Source organism: Anser anser (genome assembly GCF_964211835.1).
Source record: "Anser anser genome assembly, contig: SUPER_W_unloc_7, whole genome shotgun sequence".
NCBI classification, from domain to species: domain Eukaryota; kingdom Metazoa; phylum Chordata; class Aves; order Anseriformes; family Anatidae; genus Anser; species Anser anser.
Genome location: NW_028154225.1, coordinates 659,523 through 668,586, shown reverse-complemented (window position 1 = coordinate 668,586; position 9,064 = coordinate 659,523).

The window sequence follows — 9,064 nt, the reverse complement described above, 5'->3', positions numbered from 1 at the left end:
CCCAAAGGGATTTACTGAGATATAATATCTGGTCTGCTCTGAATGGACTGTGCCTTCAGTTGGATTCATTCCACTGAGCGCACAAACCAGCTTCAAAATGGCTTTTCATCATGTGTGAGATTTGCATGTGAGTTTCAATTTCCAGCCTCAGCTTCAAGTGGGAGTCAGCACCAAAAGCCGAGGGTATGGTGGATGTACCTGCCCTGTTCTGCTTGATGTGCACTGAATAGAGAGGGCAGACATCAGGGCAACTTCAGCTACACTACAGTTTGGCTCCTTTCCTTTCCATTCTGTGCCAGCAGCCTTGAAATATCTAATAACCACCTCACATCTCCATGGGCCAGCAGTCGAACTAGCGTGGATGGTTTATGTTGGAGGCTCAAGGAACAGTGCTCCTGAGATGACCTTGACACCCACCCAGAGAACACAGCACCAAAGACCCTGCAGATGATGGATAAAGCAGACAACTTTATTGCAAAGCTAACTCAACTCCTCCTTTTGTAGCACTTACCAGCAGGAGCAGGGCTGTGCAGGGACCTTGCTCTGGAAGGAGTCCTCCAAGCCCAGGAGCCATCAGGTCGAGGGCCACGTTAGGCCTACAGTCAGTTGGCTTTTACTCTGGAGTAACCAAAGGTTACTTCTCCTTCTTACTCCCCCCCCCCCAAGTCTCCCTGCTGTGCTGGCAGCTGGACATGGGCCTTCACCCAGAAGAGCTGAGATGATGGTTTTGTCCCTAGTTTGTCCCTGGTTCAAGGTAGCACCAAGCCATGTGGGCACACCACAGGACTCTGCATTTAAGGGCTGTTTTGCTGATGTTTTTATTTCATTGTGTGAGGTTCAGCCTATCCTGGAGGTTAAAGCCCAGAAGCCTGGAGATTTTTGTTTTTGTCCTTGCTCATCAGGCAGTGAGTGATCACCAGATCGTTTAACCTTGCTGTTTCTCAGGACTTCCACTTGTGAGAAATAGAGGATACAAACTGTAGCTCCTCCTGGGAGCGGTGCAAAGGAGAATGGAAGGACTGTACCCCTAAATGAGCACACCTCACAGCAGCTTTCCAAAGTACATAATGCAAAGGGATAAAATGACCCAGCAGAGCCCAGAGGCTGCCTGTGGAGATGTCCCCATAGGTGCAGCACTGGTGGGTTTGGCACTGCTCACCAGGAGCAGCAAGGGTCTGCCGGGGCCAGGAAATTATCTGCACACCCCATGTTACCCCTTGTCCTATGAGGCTGCCTCTGGCTTTGGCTGGAGACATGTTGCTGAGTTGGCTGGCCCTTGGGCTGGACGTGGCTTGCCAGGTTGAATGCTATGGTGCTCGGCTGGAGAGTGAGCTAAAACGCTTCATGGAACGCTTTATTTTATGGGGTCTTTACTTGCATTCGTCTGTCAAAATCAAAGACCAGGCAACACTGTTTTCAGTAAGAAGGCTGGGAAAAAATCTGAAAAACTATGGCTTTTCAGTACTACTGCAGCTTTAGCTAAAACATTCCAGACTTCACCTCCTGCTGAGCTAATTTTAGCCCTCATTCAATGCAAAAAAAAAAAAAAAAGAAAAAAGAAAAGAAGAAAAAAAAAGAAAAATAACATGACAGAAGGATGCTGAGCACTAGCTCATCTGTGTTCCCATTCACCCAGAGCTTGCTCAGCTCTAGGACTGGTAGATGCAGGTGGTGCTCGGGTAGAAAGCAGTCTGAAGGCTAAAATAGAGCTAGGAGGTTAAAGTGAGGAAGAATTTCCTCTTGGCTGGGGTTTGCCAATGCTGTAAATCCATATGTAGGGCTCAGAAAGGCTGCAGCCACATCAAGCAAGGTGCTGACCTGGTCCTATTTGCTCCCGCCGGCGCCATGCGCTGTGGCCGGAGGCTTCTCCTGGTCATATCCCTCCTGCTCTGCACCCGTCCTGCTGTGGCTGGCACCAAGCCAGACTGAAACACAAATGCTCACATAAAGCCCAAGTGCTGGAGGTAATTTGTCAGAAATGCAGTTATGTGGCTGCTCTTGATCTGGTCGAATTTGGATGATCCAGTAATGCCCAGATTAAGGAGCAGAACCACAGCCCGGACCTGCCCTTGGATAGAGGAGCTGTGGGCAAGGGCAGAGTCGGCTCCTTCCCAAAAGAAGACGTGGATGTCCAGCCTCTAGGTAGCTCCTGACCAGCAATATGATGTCCTTCTTGCTCCATGCCCACTCCTTGCCACAGCACCTTCCCTGGGTATGAGCACCCGCAGCGCCATGGACGTCCATAGCCACCTTCCAGCAAAGCGGCGGTGGCCCCGGAACCTCATGTATCATCGTGCTCTGCACAGCTTAGCTGCTGTTCCCACTCTTGCCACCTTAGAAATCACCTTACCGAAAGCTCATTCACTTAAGAGGCTCAGACATGAGCTGGCTGAGACAGTCTCGAGTCCTGATTTCCCGGCGGTACGTGTCTCCCTCCTTCCCTCCCTGCAAAAGGATTTCTCTGGAAATTTGGGATGTCTGAAATCAGTCTGTTCCAGTTAACTGTAATCTTGCTTTGTACCATGGCTCCAGCGTAATCGGTACTAAATCTTCAAATGACATACTGCAACACAGTAAATTACAGCACGGTTGGGCCTTTTTTTCTGGTGTTGCTGAGCGGTAATTGAAGAGTGCAATAAAGTAGGGTCAAACTATGTCACTTTTTGATGATACATCATACGTGAAATATGCTCAAACTGTCAACTGCTGATAAAAGATAGTGTCTACAATGTCCAATGTACTGCAAGGGACAAAGGTAAACCTCTACCATCTTGGGATCATAGGAACAAATGGCTTTCCATGGGGCAGAGCCGTGACCCCTGTCTCACTTGGGTGATGCTCATCATGGGACTCTTTTCCCATCCACCCCAAGGCATCTACAGGTTCTCATCTTGCAGGCTGTTTGCAAGTCCATGAGGTGAATGGACCCCTCTGTCCATGCAGCCCTCAGGATGATGGGGTGGTTATGGGCTGGTGGCTCCACGCCGTTCAAAGAGTGAGGCCTTGGAAAAGTATTTGCTTTATGCTAGTTGCACTTTGCTCTCAGAGTTTACCGGTGGAAAGCTGCCCTGGTGGGGCTTAACTCAGTGTGAAAGCAGTAGCCCGGCCACATCTATGTATATGTGCATGTCTCGGTGTTGTGGTTTAACCCGGCCGGCAGCTAAACACCACACAGACGTTCGCTCACCCTCCCCCCTCCCTCTCTAGGATGGGGGAGAGAAACGGGAAAGTGAAGCCTGTGAGTTGAGATAAAGACAGTTTATTAAGACAGGAAAATAATAATAACAATAATAATAATAATAGCATTACTAATAATAATGTGTACAAAACAAGTGATGCATAATGCAATTGCTTACCACCCGTTGACCGATGCCCAGCCTATCCCCGAGCAGCCGGACCCCCCACCCCAGCCAGCCACCCCTATATATTGTTTAGCATGACGTCAGATGGTATGGAATACCCCTTTGGCCAGTTTGGGTCAGCTGTCCTGGGTCTGTCCCCTCCCAGCTCCTGCTGCACCCCCAGCCTGCCCGCTGGCAGGACAGAGCGAGAAGCTGAAAAGTCCTTGGCTTGGTGTAAGCACTGCTCTGCAACAATTAAAACATCAGCATGTTATCAGCGCTCTTCTCATCCTAATCCAAAACATAGCTCCCTACCAGCTACTAGGAGGGAAATTAACTCTGTCCTAACTGAAACCAGGACACTGGGTTTGCAAGGGCTTCTGGAGGGAGGGAAGAACTGGCTTGAGATGAATTAATAAAAAACACCTGCACATGGAAACAGCGTTTGCTTTGTGTAGTCTACACATGCTTAAAAATATGTGTTGGTTTACCGGGCACAAGCTTGGAGGCAAGATGTCAAGCTGGGGGTAGATCCCTGGTGGTTTAGGGAATGGGGGTTGAACAACTGACTGGGGGGAATGTGTGTAGTACGAAGCGATGGATGGAGCTACTCCTGGCCATCCTTCTGCATGGTCATGGGGACACATGTTGGCCTGAGCCTTTTGGGGCCAGGCATTGCAGAGGGAATTACCTTGTCCCAAGTAATATGGGGATGACAGCAAGGCCAGGATCAGGCCTGTCCCCCCTGCAGCCCGTGGAGAGAGGGGTCTGTCCCCCTGGTCCTGCTGTGCCACCAGCCCTGACACTGCAGCAGGATGGGCATCTGTGCATTGGCACAGCAGAGCCAGAGGGACATCCCTGGGCACTCCAGTGAGTCGCAGCGTAACTCTTTGGGCGGCTTACAGATGAAACAAAAACCAAAACACTTGAGAGGCTCAGATAGTTCTTGTGGTTAGCGGGCAAGTCACCACTGTGTCACGTTTACCAGCCGAAGTCCCTGACATCAGCTCTGGGGGAAAACCCCAGGATGTTTTCCTCTTCATCATGTTGACTGGACCAGCATCATGGCCTGCCAAAGGACTCCTGGCAATGAACCAGACCATCCTCCTTTTTAGCACTCGATTCGGAAAGGCGAGAGGCTCCAGTGCTCAGACGTCAGTCTGTCTGTCAGCACGCTGAGTAACTCCCGAACCTTGTGACAGCGTTAATCAGACCTGAAAGCAAGGTGGAAATCTGAGGGGGAATTCAGTTTGTGCTTTCAGAGAAAAACAGGAAGTTGGGTGGAGGGAGAAGACCCCGATTAGCAGCTGCCCTGGGGCAGAGGCAGGTGGAGCTGTGCCGTAGTTCATCCTCCTTGAGGGGACAAGTGTGAGAAACAAAATTGTGTTTTTGCAATGGAAGGTGTTTTTGCAGTGGAAAATTCCACTAACCTTGCATATTCAAAACTGATTGTGCAGCACAGCAGTGGGGAGTATGTTAAGCAGATAAAGGGAAGGTCCCACTGTCCCAAAATAAGGAGGATAGCTAAGGAAAACAGGATGAGCAGTACGAAATCAGTAAAAACAAAAATCACGGGCCGTCTAGTCATGAGAGAAGAAGGGAAAAAAAGGAAAAGGAGAAATTAACGGTTGGTCAAATCAAATTGTACATATATGGTACAGAAGTGCGTCGAGTAGGTTGTGAACCTGTAGTACTCAGCCAATGAGGAAACGGGGAGAAATCAGGTGTTGGGTAACAGGGAATATAAGGTTATGATAAACTTTTACTGTGCGCTCCTGCTTGCAGGGCGCCCACCATTGCAATCACGAATAAAATAGCTTCTCAGAAGGTCCTGTCTGAAGAAAATTATTGAGATTTTTTTTTTTTTTTCCTCACACAAGGGTGGGCTTTGCTGCCCTGGACTGGGGCACTGGAAGTAGCTGAAACACGACGGGGTCCTCTGATGTCCTCCACTCACCTACAGCCCACAGCTCAGGCCACGGGCACCACCAGGAGATGGGACTCAGATCTCCTCTAGCCAGCAGGAGCTGAGCCCTGCCGAGCCCAATGTTGCAAGCAGATGCTCGGAGCTCTTGGCTCCATCACTGCTGAAGGAAGGGAAATCCAGGCTTGCTGGGTGTTTCAGCAGCTCTGAGAACAAAACCTGGCTGGTCTTGTTGGCTTCAGTGGGGGACAGCTGTTCGCAGTGTTTCTTCATATCAGACGGGAACACACCAGTGTAAGACAGACGACTGACTGTACGGGTGCTGCTGGTTACTAGGGTTACAGCGCACACAAGGAAAAGGAAAAAAATCTCATATACAGCAAGCAGCTAACTATTAATTTTGCTGGAGAGGCAATATTTAAGGCTGTCATTACTCTGGAAGTATTTATATGTGTATGCTCTGTCCTGTAGAAAACATGTACAATACTCTGATACTGGTGGATAACTGGAGCTGGGCTGTGCTGGGACACCAGAGATCTGGGTGTGTCCCTGACCTTCCCTGCAGCTGGCCAGCTGAGAATGCCAGTCTGAATGTGCTCAAAATGAGGGAAAAATCCCATTCCAACCCCAAAAGTATCTGTTTTGCACAAAGGACCCTGCAAAATAAAGGAGCAGAAGAGCCCCATCACTCAGCCAGTGAAAGGACATAACTGTCCCCCAGTGTTGCACCCACTGAGGCTCATCAGCTCATTTCAGAGACAGCCTCCAGGGGAAAATGGGTCAGAAAACAAGTATTGCCTCCCATCTGCAAGGCAAACTGGGGCTGAGAGCTTGGAAGAAGAGGAAAATGGAGACATAGTTCTTTACAGAACTAAGAGAGGCCTCGAGATTAACTCCCCTTGTCCTTATGGGGGACTTCAACTTGCCAGACGTTAACTGGGAGTGCCACACGGCTGACACGAGCAAGTCCAGGAGGTTCATAAAGCACCTAGATGATAACTTCTTGGTGCAGGTGCTAACGGAGCCAACTAAGAAAGGTGCCCTCCTAGACCTGTTGCTAGAAAACAGAGAGGGTCTGGTGGGAGATGTGGTGATTGGTGGCCGCCTTGGTCAAAGCGACCATGAAGTGGTTGAGTTCAAAATTTACGGTGACAGAAGGAAAAGTGCCACCAAAACCTCATCCCTAGATATGGGGAAAGCGGACTTCAGGCTGCTCAGGGAACTAGTCAGCAAGGTCCCCTGGGAAACTGCTCTTGAAGGCCTCGATGTCCACCAGTGCTGGTCATTCTTTAAATGATGCCTCCTAGAAGCACAAGATCAAGCAATTCCTAAATATCGCAAGTCAGGCAGGCGGGGCAGGAGGCCGGCGTGGCTGACCAGGAACATTCTAATGGAGATTAGGCGGAAACAGAGAGTGTTTCGCTACTGGAAGGAGGGCCAGGTGTCATGGAAAGAATACAGGGATGCTGTTCGTGTTTGTAGGCAGAAAATTCGTGTGGCCAAAGCACACCTAGAGTTGAAGCTGGCTGTGTCTGTGAGAGAAAATAAAAAGGGCTTTTTCAGATATGTGAATGGAAAAAGGAGAACTAAAGAATACATAGGGCCGCTCCTTGATAGGGAAGGTCTCCTCACAGACAATGACATAGGCAAAGCAGAGACGCTTAACGCCTTCTTTGCCTCTGTCTTCAATGCCGATGATGGGCTTCGGGACCCAGGGTGCCCTGAGCTAGAGGACCGGGACGGTGGGGATGACAAACTCCCAACCGACCCTGAACGTGTGCGGGATTTGCTACTCCACCTGGATCCCTACAAGTCCATGGGTCCGGATGGGATTCATCCCTGGGTGCTGAAAGAGCTGGCGCACGTCATCGCGGAACCTCTCTCAATTATTTTTCAACGATCCTGGGAATTTGGAGAGGTCCCGGTAGACTGGAAGCTGGCAAATGTTGTGCCGATTTACAAGAAGGGTCAGAAAGAAGACCCTAGCAATTACAGGCCTGTCAGTCTCACGTCAGTGCCTGGTAAAATCATGGAGAAGATGGTTCTCGAACTTATTGAGGCTCACCTGGGGGACAAAGCAGTCATTGGTCCCAGCCAGCATGGGTTTGTGAAGGGCAGGTCCTGCCTAACTAACCTGATTTCCCTTTATGATAAGATCACCCGTATGATGGACCAAGGGAAACCAGCTGATGTGATTTTTTTGGACTTCAGCAAGGCTTTTGACACGGTTTCCCATAGGATCCTACTGGACAAAATGTCCACCATACAGCTAAATAAAAACATCATACGATGGGTGAGCAATTGGCTAACGGGCAGGGCCCAAAGGGTTATGGTAAATGGGGCTGCGTCAGGCTGGCGGGCGGTCACCAGTGGGGTCCCTCAAGGCTCCATTTTAGGGCCGGTACTTTTCAATATTTTTATAAACGATCTGGATGTAGGAATAGAAGGTAGTTTGAGCAAGTTTGCTGATGACACCAAACTTGGAGGAGTTGTGGACTCGATTGAGGGTGGAAAGGCCTTGCAGAGGGATCTGGATAGGTTGGAGAGCTGGGCGATCACCAACCGCATGAAGTTCAATAAGAGCAAGTGCCGGGTCCTGCACCTGGGACGGGGAAACCCTGGCTGCACATACAGACTGGGCGATGAGACGCTGGAGAGCAGCCTAGAAGAGAGGGATCTGGGGGTCGTGGTAGACAGCAAGTTGAATATGAGCCAGCAGTGTGCCCTGACGGCCAGGAGGGCCAACCGTGTCCTGGGGTGCATCAAGCACGGCATCGCTAGTAGGTCAAGGGAGGTGATTGTCCCGCTCTACTCTGTGCTGGTGCGGCCTCACCTCGAGTACTGTGTGCAGTTCTGGGCACCACAGTACAAAAAGGATGTGAAACTGTTGGAGAGTGTACAGAGGAGGGCTACGAAGATGGTGAAAGGCCTGGAGGGGAAGACATACGAGGAACGGCTGAGGTCACTGGGCCTGTTCAGCCTGGAGAAGAGGAGGCTGAGGGGAGACCTCATCACAGTCTACAACTTCCTCGTAAGGGGGTGTCGAGAGGCAGGAGACCTTTTCTCCATTAACACCAGTGACAGGACCCGTGGGAACGGGGTTAAGCTGAGGCAGGGGAAATTTAGGCTCGACATCAGGAGAGGGTTCTTCACAGAGAGGGTGGTTGCACACTGGAACAGGCTCCCCAGGGAAGTGGTCACTGCACCGAGCCTGTCTGAATTTAAGAAGAGATTGGACTGTGCACTTAGTCACATGGTCTGAACTTTTGGGTAGACCTGTGCAGTATCAAGAGTTGGACTTGATGATCCTTAAGGGTCCCTTCCAACTCAGGATATTCTATGATTCTATGATTCTATGACATAAGCCGTTGCAAGAAGGTGCCCATTGAAAGCAAGCAGAAGCCAGGTGTCGAGGCATTTCTAGAGCTTGATGGATGTAAAGGAAGGGCAACCAACTTTCCTGATTGTGACGGGAGCTGGGGCAACAGAGGGTGGGCAGGACGTGTGGCCGAGGTGGCCAGGGGCTATGCTCAACTGGTCATTGGGCTTGTCTGCAGAATTAAAGGGTGCAAAGATTTGGTGCAGCAAACCCAAACTTCTGGAGAAGCCCCAACCTGGAAGTGCTGTTTACTCCTTCCCCTGCAAGTGTGGGCCCTGCGGTTTGATTTTCCTGCCCAGAACGCCATGGGGAAGCTGAGACTAATGTCATGGTGGGAGAACTCTCTGATTTTAATAACCGATCGGGGGAGAAGAGCTGGGCAGCGGCTCCCCGACCCGCTCTTCATGCCGGGGCCAGGAC